This window comes from Natrix helvetica, assembly GCF_964273705.1.
Source record: "Natrix helvetica genome assembly, chromosome: Z".
Classification (NCBI taxonomy): Eukaryota; Metazoa; Chordata; class Lepidosauria; order Squamata; family Natricidae; genus Natrix; species Natrix helvetica.
Genome location: NC_138554.1, coordinates 68,320,271 through 68,333,254, shown reverse-complemented (window position 1 = coordinate 68,333,254; position 12,984 = coordinate 68,320,271).

Sequence of the window (12,984 nt, the reverse complement as noted above, 5' to 3'; positions counted from 1 at the left end):
CCTAAGCCCTCCCAGGAGCCAAGATGAGCGGCAGCCCCAAAAGCCAAATGTCTCCTTTCCAGCCACCACAATCTCTGCAGTGCCACTGCTGCTCCCGTCAGCAAAGGAAGTGGATGAGTGGGGCAAACATGGTGTGGACGGGTGGAGCGAGTGGCAGCTAGGGTGTGTGTGGGGGGAGCAAGTGGGGGGGCAGGCCATCGGAGGGACCGTTCTGGTACTAGGTCTCCTGAAGGCCCGGTAAGGGAAGGCACGCTAAATTCTTGGAACCGGTCCTCATGTACTGGTGAGGACCAGCTGAAACTCACCTCTGCCCCACATACAAAACAGTTTGTTACATTCAATATACCAGCTATACTTTCTGCTAATTCTATAAAGACATTTTTGTTAGCATTGGCTATCTCTGCCATTAACTCATCCCCTTTTGTCATCTCCTCATAGAAAGAGTGAAAAACTGACTTAGGTGTATCCTTGCTTGGTGGTTTCCTTATTACCTCAAGTTGGATTTCTGAGATTGGATTTGTTCCGCTTGCATCTATTCCTATTCCAAATCTTCAATCCTTCTGTCTCCATTCTGATCTTTCCAAGAATTGCATCCCATTGGTTACAGTGGTCTGTGGTCTTTCGAGTGTGTTTCAAGGTGTTAATTACCATCTTTAAAGCGCTCCATGGCTCAGGACCTAGGTACTTGCGGGATCGCATCCTACCACACACTTCCCTGCGACCAATTCGCTCTCACAGGGAAGGACTCCTCCGGGTGCCGTCCACTAAGCAATGCCAACGGGCGACACCTAGGAGTAGAGCCTTCTCTGTGATGGGCCCAACCCTCTGGAATGACCTCCCCCCCGATATCAGAACCACCACCGACTTCCGCTCCTTTCGACAAAAACTGAAGACTCACCTGTTCCGTTTAGCTGGCCTGGCCCATTTATAGTTTTATTCTACCTCCTGGCAGATATTTTAATTGGGTATTTTTAGGGTATTTAAATATTGCTTTTAATTACTTTACTGCAGATATGTACAGTTTCTTATTGCCTCCTCTTTGTGTTTGTATTTTCTATTTATTGATGTGTTTTTATTTGACTGTACACCGCCCCGAGTCCCTTTGGGGAGAGGGGGCGGTATAAAAATCTAAATAAAAGTAAAGTAAAGTAAAGTACAGTGAGATTCATTTGGTTAAATGTTTCACTTCCACAATTAGTATTTAAAGTCTTTACCCTGGAAACAATATCAACTCCTCTTGTTTTCCTCCAGTCTGCCATCCTACACAATATCCACCATTTACATCTCACTACAGTCATTTGGCATGAATCAGGAGCACATAGATATTTCTCATTACTAGTGTAGGATTGGATCCATCCAATGTTTCCACATCTATCTATGGCTGCATAAGTATTTGCTGCTTTATAAACATCAAATATTACTGTAAAGGCTCCATTTACATTATGAGTCCATTCAGACTGTCCTAACACTAATTGATTCCTCTTTCCTCCACTTCTTACTCTAAGTTCCCATTGCCGGGGGTCTTTCCTTGGATCATAACAGAAAGTTTTGATTCCTTGTTTGCACATCGAGTACTGAATCCCATTGTAACTGCATGGAGTACTAGTCCTGTCGCATTCCCGAGTGGTATGATATTTCAGAGTTTTAGTAACTCTATTACCCATCTTTGTGGTGCTGATACATTCCTTATACCCCACTGTTTTAAAGCTCTTTTCTGTCTGTTGGGGCTTCCTCACTTACATTTTACCCTTTGGATGTTGGTAAACAAGCTTAGGTTCTGCTGGTCCTTATAACTCTGGTGCAAATTCTCACCTAATTTCCTTTAACTGATTTCAATATAAGGATAATAGGCTATAACAACTCAAGTTCTGAGGGGCCTCAGACTCCCGATAGTGTAGAACCTCATTATTCATTGTTCAATGGCTTTGGCTATCTAAAATACACAGCCCCTGTAAAGTTCCAAAAAGTCCCAGTAACACCAACACTTGGAAAAGGCTTGTCATTCTGGGATTAAATCCTCAATAATGGCAACGTCACACTCTTCCTTACAGTCTCTGTATACTGGGGCACGATCTGGACAATGAGTGCAGCAGCACTCGCACCAGCACTTACAGTTACAGAACCAACACATCCACAGTGGTTATTTATACTCTGTTGCCTTCTTAGGGTTAGTTTCAGTGGGTCTGCTTGAGGAATGCTTTCCCACTCTAATGGGGCCGCCACTGGTCCTTTCACTCTGGTATAGTGGGTCCAGCTTTTTTCTACCATTCGGACAGCTGTTTTGGACTTCAGTAGCACTGGGAAGGCCCTTCCCACTTGGATGTAAGTTTCTCCTCTTTCCAGATTCAGATCAGCACCCAGTCACCGATTTGGAATTTGTGGATTGGAAACTCCAATGGAGGTGTTTGAGCCAACAATCCTTTTTTCCTAAGAACATCAAAATATCTGGACAGTTTTTGCACATATGGTCTCAGCATTCTATCTCTATATTTGCAATTATTCTATGCAAATTTTCCCTGGAGTGAATGCAACCCCAAGCATTAGTTCATATGGTGATAACCCAATATTTTTCCTTGGTTGGGTTCTTATTCTCAAGAGAGCCAAGGCTAGACATTTGGTCCATAGCAAATGGGTCTCTGATATTGATTTGGTCAAAGATTCTTTTATTTTGCCATTGGCTCGTTCAGCTTATCCACTGTTCTCAGCGTGCCAAGGCATGTGAAATTTCCAATCTATTCCCAAAGCCTCCATTATATTTTGTAGTACCTTGGAAGTGAAATTACTTCCCTGGTCACTATCAATTTGAGTGATCAGACCATATCTTGGTACAATTTGGTCCAGCAGTACTCTAGACACCACATTTGCGGTTGCATTACTACAAGGATAAGCCTCCACCCATCCTGTTACATAATCAGTAATTATTAGCAGGTATTTTACCCTCCCTACTTTAGGTAACTCAGTAAAATCCACCTGAATACATTGAAAAGGTCTGAAAGCAGGAGGCCTTCTTATGGCTTGTCTGTTTACCTTTTTACATATTAAACATTTATCAATGATTTGCTTAGTTAATGTATAAATTCCTATGCATCTATAATGCTTTAATACTTCATCTGCTAATGCCTGTATTCCCCAATGACTTCACTCATATACTCTCTCCAGCAAACATCGAGCTAGAGGCTTACTGATTACTTGTCTTCCATCCAGAAGAAACTATTTTCCTTTCTCTCCCTGCTGTCCCCCTAATTGGATCAACTCCTTTTTCTCTTTCTCTGAAAATTCAGGGATCTCTTCTATTTGTTCCACAGTTGGTATTAACACATGAATGCTTCCAACATCTGGTGCCTTTTTAGCTTCCTCATCCGCTATTCTATTTCCAATTATCTCAAAAGAACTCCCTTTTTGATGTGCATTTACATGAGTTATTGCAATTCTCTTGGGCAATTGCAGTGATTTCATTGTTTGTTTTATCAGCCCCTCATGGGCTAACTCCTTTCCCTTACTATTAATCATACCCCTTTCCATCAAAATGTTTCCAAATGTATGGACCACACCAAAGGCATATTTAAAATCCATATAAATTGTTCCAAGCCTTCTCTCCATCACTTTAAGTGCCTGATTCAGAGCATAAAGCTGAGAAGTTTGAGCTGATAAGTTTAGGGGAGGCTTCCAGATTCTGCCAGCTCCTTGGTGTGTCCATTTATGATTGCATACCCATTCTTCCTTATTCTTCCCTCTACTCGGGAAGATCCACCAATAAATAGTGCTTATCCTTGATCAAGAGGGTATTCTTCTAAGTTTGGCCTTATTTTTGTTTGCAAGTCAATCACCTCATTACAGTAATGTTCTAACCCTTCCTGATCTATCTGCCTAAGGTTGGCCAAAAACTGGACAGGATTCAAGTTATGATCAATTGTTAGTACCAAATCAGTCTACTGCATCAATATTGTCTCAAATTTTAAAATTCTGGAATCGGTAAGTCATCTCTCAGCTTTTTGCTGGAGGATGGTCCTTACTTGGTGTGGGGTGCTGACTATAAGTGCTCCTCCAAAGGTCAATTTCCTACTCTCTTGCACCAAGATAGCAGTAGCCGCTATTGCCTATATGCAAATGGGCCATGTAATTACTGGATCTATTATTTTTGATAGGAAAGCTACTGGTTTTTGCTGTCCTGCCCAATTTTGGTTCAACATTCTATCTTCAATATTAACAAAAAGATGAAAGGGCTTCTCTAAATTTGGGAGGCTCGGCACTGGAGCCTTCACTAAAGCTTGGTTTAAATTTTCAAAACTCCCTCTCTCGTGTCCTTCCCATTTCAGATTCCATGGCTCTGTGTCTATTAGTTTGGAATAGAATGGTTTGGTCAAATCTGCATAGTTACCAATCCATAACCTGCAATATCCTATCAGTCCCAGGAGCTTTCTGAGTTCCTTCTTATTCTTTGATAAGGGGTTGCGAGGCCACCCCTTCTACTCTGTTGGGAGTCATTCATCTACTCCCTTCACTTATTAAATGTCCCAAATATTTCACCTCCCTCTCTACACATTGTAACTTGGTTTTTGATACCCTTAATCCTTGGTCACCCAGAAAATTTAGTAATACATTAGTGTCCTGGGTGACTTCTACTTTCTTTTTCCCTGAGACTAATAGGTCATCTACATACTGTATCAGACTGGTTCCTTTTGGCAAAACCAAACACTCCAGGACTTGTTCTAATACTTGTCAAAACAAATTAGGGGACTCTGTGAATCCTTGTGGAAGTACAGTCCATTGGTATTGTTGTTTTCTCCCAGTGGATGGATTCTCCCATTCAAATGTGAATATTGGTCTTGATTCTTGGGTCTAGTGGACATGCCAAAAGGCATCCTTTAGGCCCACTACACTGAGCCATTGATGATTTGGGGGTATCCGGCCCATCAAAGTATATGGATTAGGCACCACTGGATGTCTTGTTTGGACAATCCTATTCAGGAATTTCAAATCCTGTACAACTCTGAATGTACCATCAGGTTTCTTTACTGGCAGAATGGGAGTATTATAGGGTGACATAGAAGTTCCAAGAGACTGTCCTTTAATAGGCCTTCTATTGCAGGTTGCAAACATTTCCCCCCCTTCCATTGATATGGAATATTGTTTCTGCCTCACAATTTCATTTGGTTGCTTTAAATTAATTTTCAAGGGGGGAATTTGTAGGTCCCCTCTGTTCCCTTCCTTTGTCACAAACTGGACTCTTATGAGTGGCACATTTGCCAAATCGTCAGGGTCCATTCCAGAGTACCTTCTCATGGTGTCTTTTAGTCTTTGCAAGAAAGTAGCTGGCGATTCCTCCCTCTCCTGCTCTATACTTAATGCTTTACTCATATTCTGTGCTCTGGGAACTGCCTCTCTAATTCCCCTTATTATCATGTTTCTTAAATCTTCCATATTAGTTCTGTGTGCTGGATTGTTATTATCCCAATCAGGTCTAGCGAGGGGAAATTTATCAGCTCCTGTGATATTGTTATTATTTGTAGGAGGGTGATCCCTTTCCCAGACCCGCATGGCAGCATTCCAAATTAAGTGCCTCTCTTCTGCAGAGAAAAGCATACTCTGAATGGCAGTTAATTCATCCCAAGTATAGAAGTTAGGTCCTAACAAATGATCTAATTGCTCTGCTGCCCACAGGGCATCTCCTATCAGGTTCTTCATTTCCTTTTTAAAAGATCTTACTTTGGAGGCTCGAAAAGGATCTTGAACAAAGCTTATTATTGGTTGTCCTTGTGGGTTGATTCCATTTGGAACGTCCCTCAAGGAAAACATGGCTGATTCCTTTTTATTCATTTCAGGGTGTTGTTTAAATGGAAAATCCTCTATGTCTTTTTACATTGCTCCAATTCTTTCCTCAGAGCTTTATATTGATTTACTTTCTGCCTGACTTGAGGGCTTTCTGGCATGTTTAGCTCCTGTGGTGGGGCTTGTGGCACATTTATTGGAACCGCATTATATGGCGGGGGCAGATATTTTCTCCTCTCTGCCTCTTCTTCATCACTTACCAAGAAGAGGTTGGGAGGTTTTGCTTCCAATTTACTTGACCACTTGTTTGAGTTCCATACCAAGGCATACTCTAGTTCATTATCAAGAGATTTACAAACCTTTCCTTTAACATAGTCATATAAATTTTTGCAGGCAAAAATATTCATTAGTTCCTAACCAGGGCCAATTAACTTTTTCATCCTCCCACCAGACAAAACAGCAAAGATTTGCCATGTCTTCTTTAGTGAGATTGAGTTCAGTAATTAGTTTGTTATACGGTGGGCTCCCCTAACCTTCTAGCAATTTTCCTAGTGGACTCTGTGGTTCAATTTTTAATTTGAGGTTTTTATGAATGTTCTTAACACATTTCCCTTGGGATCCCTTTGAATTGCCCATGATTGGTTACCAGACCCGAGTTATCCTTCCCAACTTATTCTACAGAGACCTTCTATTATCCACTCAAACACGTGTTTCCAGTCAATTTCCTCACGGGAGTTTAAAATACAGATCCATGATCCTCCTTCACCCTGTCCTTTACCACAATCTTATTGATGGCTAGGGACCTTATCCTTTACCACAATCCTATTGACTGCTAGGGACACCTCATTCACACGCTTCTCACACAAGTCTCAGATTTTTGCAGTCCTACCCAACCTCCAACTGCCTAAGTGTATTCTTATTTCACCAGAATTACTCACCTAGGTTCATGCATGAAGTTGCCCAGTCTGTTCCCAGCAATTCCTTCCCGATACCCTTCCCCTTCTGTTCCCACTGACCTCTATTTTAATCCGTGGGCCCAGGCCCTGCTCTGCACTCGCCGAACCACACAAACAACTGTGGACCATTGAAATCAATGGGGCATGCTGTCCTCAATCGACTCAGCAATCCAGGGGCCATGAAACAGAAGCCTGGAGCCCCACATTGGAGCACCAATTTGTTGGAAATAAATCCTTACAAAAACTTGGATCAGTAACAAAATAATTTTATTAACAAAAATAAAACAAAATAAAAGGTAGTTTGCCTCTTGCTTGAGCAAGACTTCAACAGGAAGTTCTAGCTCAAAGAACACACACCAAATTTCAAAAGTAAAAGTTTTAATACCCAATCCCTAACATGACGTCCCGTTCCCTCCCCTTTGGTTGCATTGGATAGGTCCTCAGGGGTTATAACTAATCCGAGGTGCCTATTAAGAATGCATTAACCCTCTTCCCACCCCTCCCTGCCTAAGTGCAGTTGCAGTTTTAATCCCCAACTAATCCCCAATGGTCAGTGTTAGATATTAACATATATCGGGATAAGTCTTCCCTCTGGTCCGCTCCTACAGCGGGAAACAGAGGTTTTTATTTTTGAATGTTAGTGTTCCCTACATGGTCTTGAGCTAGTAATGAAGTAAGGAAAATCAACAATGTATAAAATTACAAAAAAGACGCAGAAACTTTTGAATCTTTGATGTGGTGTATAACTTCTTTGGCCTAGGAATTTTTACTTTACTCTGCCTCAGAGTCATAAAGAAATTACTGAATGGTACCAGAGCATAAGTGGACTGGATGGATCTAACATTTTTGGATATTTTTTCCTTTTGGGAGTTGAGGAAAAAATTGGTGCTTATCCTCAAAATAGAAAAATAAAACTAAATTTCACTGTGGTTAAATTAGATCTGAAAGTCAGTTGTAGAGATGGATAGTGCATGATTTTTAGGCTAAGTTATCAATAATAAAGGAGCGAATACCCATTACATAGACAACAATTTTCCCTTTGGTACTTTATGGCTGTGAAAATTGGTATTTGAATAAGTAGGAATATAGAATATTGATATGTGCAGATTAAGAAAAAGTTCTTACAAATATGGTGATGGTATATTTCTTCTTGCTGAGTAAGTTTTATACTTTAGTTTTATACTATACCTATAGTTACACTTTTAATACCATGACTGTATTTTCAGAACACAGAGCATATCTAACTGTGAAAACAGCTTAAATCCAGCTGTTTCACTGACAATATAATGTGTGGGGGGGTTTTGCCCTGAGTGATATCATAGTGCTTATTATTGCTCACATATACCACTAGCTCAATTAAAATAATTCAATCTTCCCAGAATACATATATTTTTGTATTCTGGGACCTGATTCTTCTATCCATTTCACAATGTCACAATTGATTTCACACGTGGAAACCATTTTTCATTATAATAGAAAAAAATGGGTCACGAGATAGGTCTTAATCAAAGGTAGCAAATTTATCTTTCTGCATTCTTATATATTTAACCTTATATATTATCACTGCTTACTTGAAGAAGATAAAAACTTTTTTTGTGTTGAAAGTACAATTATTTTCTCAATTATTTTCTCAATCAACTTGTTGCCACCTATTGTTTGGTGGTGATTCTGGTCACCAGAATCTGGTGCCATTCAGAGAGAGGCAGTGTGTTTAAAATACAGTCAAGTATGGTATATTAACAAGAAACATTTTTACCCAGAGGAACATCAGTCAGAATGATTTTCCATTGATGGGGAAATATACAATATTTTGGAAGTTATATCCATAAGCAAATATACACTGTGCTTCTTTCAGAGATCTCACATTGCTTTTTAAATATCTGAAATATCATATAAGGGTGAAAGAGAGTGTGATATATCTGAGGTTGTTGGAAATAATGGTTGGTTGGGATCACAGACAATCTCTGAGAATCATAGCATAATACAGGAATAAAGTGCAAAATTTTGACGATAATACTGTTTAAATCATGGTCTGAGCATTATTAAATCATTAAGTCATATAAGCATTTAAATTAAAGGATGAAAACTGGATTCTTCCTGCTTATAAGTGTAAACTGATATGTCAGACATTTGCCAAATTCATATTTATCTTTTTGTTCAAAGCCACTACACTTCAAAATGTCCCACTATATTGAAAAACATTTACCTAAGCGACTTCATACTTAAAATAGAAGATGGCAAAGATCTTTAGAATGCATCTTTGCATTTTTGTAGGTTTTTTGCACTTTGGTATTCTTTTGGATCATCTCTTCAATAGCAACAATGCAATTTTATACAGTAGGATGTTTATCACGTACTATGCTGAAAAAAGGAGCAAGAAAAGAAAAGGAGTTTTTATGCTTCTGTGAGTATGTATTTCTAAAGGCCTGTTTACAGCTGAAAAAGCCCTGGTGGTAAACAGAAATTGCATGTGGTGATCTGAGCTTTTGTTCACATACAGCTCCAGGGTACCTTGACAATCTAATGGTTGCAATGGTAAATCCAGGTGCTATGATCTAAATAAGCTATTTGAGCATATCGGCAGGAACCATATCTAGCAGACTAATATTTAGCTGCGGTTGCTTTGTTTCCAGTCAGTAGAGACATGCAACAAAGGATGGCTATAATATTCTTGCATGATATCACCTGAGAGCATTTGGACAGGCCACTGCCCAAGGGAAAATTTATTCTCATTAATGTATTTGACTCCCAGAAAAGTCCGCATTGTGCTAGAGATAAATCATAATAGTCCTTAGGGTGAACTATTGAGAAATTGAGGGCAAGAAAGGGAACAGGAAAAGGGGATGTGGAATATAAGGAAGAAAAGAAAGAAAAGGTGGCATTGACTTCCAACTCATCCTCATACAGTACAAGATAAATATACTCCAACCTCAACTTTTTGCTTTTACCCATTAATATATAACTAGCCATTTCTATAACACCAAGTCTTTCTGATCAATAAAACCAAGATCAGTTTCATTTTTTTCTTCACAAGCACAAATTCCAGAGGTGATATCCAAATATTAAAAATAAAAATATGGTTTTCTGCCTGCATGGTCTTCTGTGATAAGCCGAAGGACAGAAAGAGGGAGTAGTGACCTTCCTCCCATATTTAGGCATACCAGGGGTTGTAACACAAATACATACCTATTTCCCTGGCTCAACTGATAAGGAAGTAAGCCCGTGGCTTAGTGGCTAAGACTCCTGCCTAAGATATATACAGCCCGGGTTCTAATCCCAGTAAGGGTATAGCTAGCTGATGAGAGCTAATTAGCTCGAAATAGATCTATACTAGTCTCCCTTTATTTTATTTATCAGTACAAATACAACACACACACACACACACATATATTATATATATATATATATATATATATATATATATATATATATATATATATATATATATATATATATATATATATATATATATATATATATATATATATATATATATATATATATATATATATATATATATATATATAAATTTTGGATTAAACTTTTCTTTCAATTGCACATATCAAGCAGAGAAAATTCATCCTGATTCCAGTTAACTCATTAAGCTTAAGTCATTCCTTCCAGGTTATCTTCATGGAGTAAAATCTTTTTCTTCTCTGGAAGTATCAAGGACTTGTAGTCCTTTCTTTTTATTATGAGATCCTCAACTTTGTTGATGTCCTTAATGAAAGTCCCAAATTTGTCTATTTTCTTGAAGCTCTTCTTTAAATTGTGTTGAGAGGTTTACATTTGAATCATTGTAGTGGTAGTTAATATCTTCCAAAACTGCGATACACTCCTCTGCATTTTCAGCTACTTGTGAAGTTGGCTCAGTGATTTGGTAACATTCTCTACATGTCTGCATCTCAAAAGTACTTTGAGAGGATTTTTTTTTATCTTCAGAGAACAACTGATCTATAAATTGATGTATTTTATTTAGACACCTTTCAAATATATCTCTAATACTTTGCTTCACCATCTTGGCTTCCTCTTTTAATCAGAATCAGAAGATTTTAACCACATACAGCTGAGAAGATCAAGTTACCAGTAAACTAAAACCACAGCTTCAATCTTTATCTTTCGCCATCATTTTTTCTCTTTCTCAGCCCACTTCTTTATTTGGCTTGCCTTAGCAGCCTTCTTCCTTGTTCTTTAAGACAAAAAAAAAAAAAAACCCCTAAAAAGGCGCAGGTCTTCAAAATGGTATAGCAGGCTGTTGCTAGAAAGGGCATCTTTTAAACTGACAAGATAGAATAATAGTCTTTGAAGATGATTAAGATAAAGGAGGCATAATTTACTGTTGGTGTGAATGATGACTTCTTCAGTCCCCAAACAGATTGCCGCCCCTCCACTCCCAGCTTTGGTGCAGACAGCTTCGGAGTTCAACTCCAAAAGCAATCTTCTGGCTTACATCTGTATTGAAGGGCCCCGAGGGGAAGTTCTTCGACACACCCTGATCTGGTCATAAAAACTGATGGGATATCAATCCCTTTAATTAAAAGGCAGAAGAGCAAAACTCCAGGGAGAAATCCTTTAGAGATTTCTCCCCGTGCATGTATTCAGTTAGCCATGTTCGCAGTTAGCCATATTTTAGAAACAATAATACTCTTTAAAGAGTAAGTCACTAATTGCTGAAAGCTTCTAACTGAATTCAAGAATGATTGTAGAGAAGGAATTGGACAAGTTAGAATTGTTACATCCATCTACTACTAGAATCTTTGTACCTATTAGACTATTTATAACCTTCAATTGGGTGAAACAATGCATCACGGGGCAACAATTTTGAATCAATGTATCTCAAATAGGCCAGTTTAAAAATACATCTAAAATCTGGAACTATGATTCCTGTGGGATTGAAGTTTGGCAAAGATATGGTCACTTCAATGCTGCTCATCTTCACTGATCAACATTTATAGCTCTCTGCCAGCTTCCTAAAATGAAAGTCAATGAAGAAGCCAGCAGGAAGTCTGAAGTTGATCTTGCTCTCACTGTATTTTGCCCAACCATGATTTTTCTGTTGCTGTGTTTATTTCTGCTTATCTCATATTTTAGAAACAATGACCCAATAGGGCATTGGCATTTGGGATAATGGATACCTGGATTATTACACTGTATAAATCATATCACAATTCTTCTACACTTGAATACTTACAAATTCAGAACAAACTCACTCAAATCCAACACTTTAGGATGTCTGTATTATTGCTTAGATAAATAAAGTCAGTTTTACATGTGCAAAACCCTGACAATCTGTATGATGTTAAAATAAAGCTAAGAAAGTAATATTCACTATTCCAGTGGTTAATATAACTTCAACCCAAAACTAATTGCAGGAAATGTTTATTTATTCAATTTCTAAAGTGATCTAACTTAGCCAAGATTTCCATGCAGCTTACAATGTAAATGTTTTAATTTTTAAAACAAAGCAAGATGCATTAAAACAATAAAAACTTCCACAAAATAAATAACTATAAACAAACAGCCATGCGGATTAATTAATTAACAATAAAGCTGAGAAATAAATCCCAAGAGTCAGGCTCCTGCTTTGTGATTTAATTTGAGTGACCAGTTGATAGCAACATAATTACGATTATAATAAGACATTTGGCTAACTGAAGTTCTACATTTAAATTATATATTTTTTCAGTTATAAGGAACATGTGATAATATTTCAGAGTGGGATGGAATCCACTTCATTTTCATGTGCAAACAAGTGTATCCATGCTGCTATGATTTTATTGTGGTTTCTATCTTCAGACTTGTTATCCTTTTCTGCTATGTGTCTCAGTAAATCATGTGCTTATAAACTGTTCATCATTTATTATTGTGTTTTACCCATACCAAACTCATTAGGTAATGATGAAGATGACAGTGTAGATGATTCTATCCAATTTTTCCTAGGAACATCAATGCTTGTTAACATAATGCCTTTGAAGTTTTTGCAAAATATTTATTTCAAGGACTATGAATTGAGAAGAAAGTTCAGATATCATTTTTGTCTTAGGGTATGGCAATTTAATGCTACTGTTACTCCCTTGTCATGGTCAGATCACTTACTCTTAATCTTGGAGTTTTCTGTAGTTGCTCTGTACAGAGAAGAATGAATTGGTTTGCCCCAATTTGAGATTGTCCCTAAGACCTTGGTGCCCAGTTTGTCTGAAGCCTTAAGGACAGTCCATGTTTCCTCTTATGGGGCCTATCAGGCACTTCTGAGGCCTTA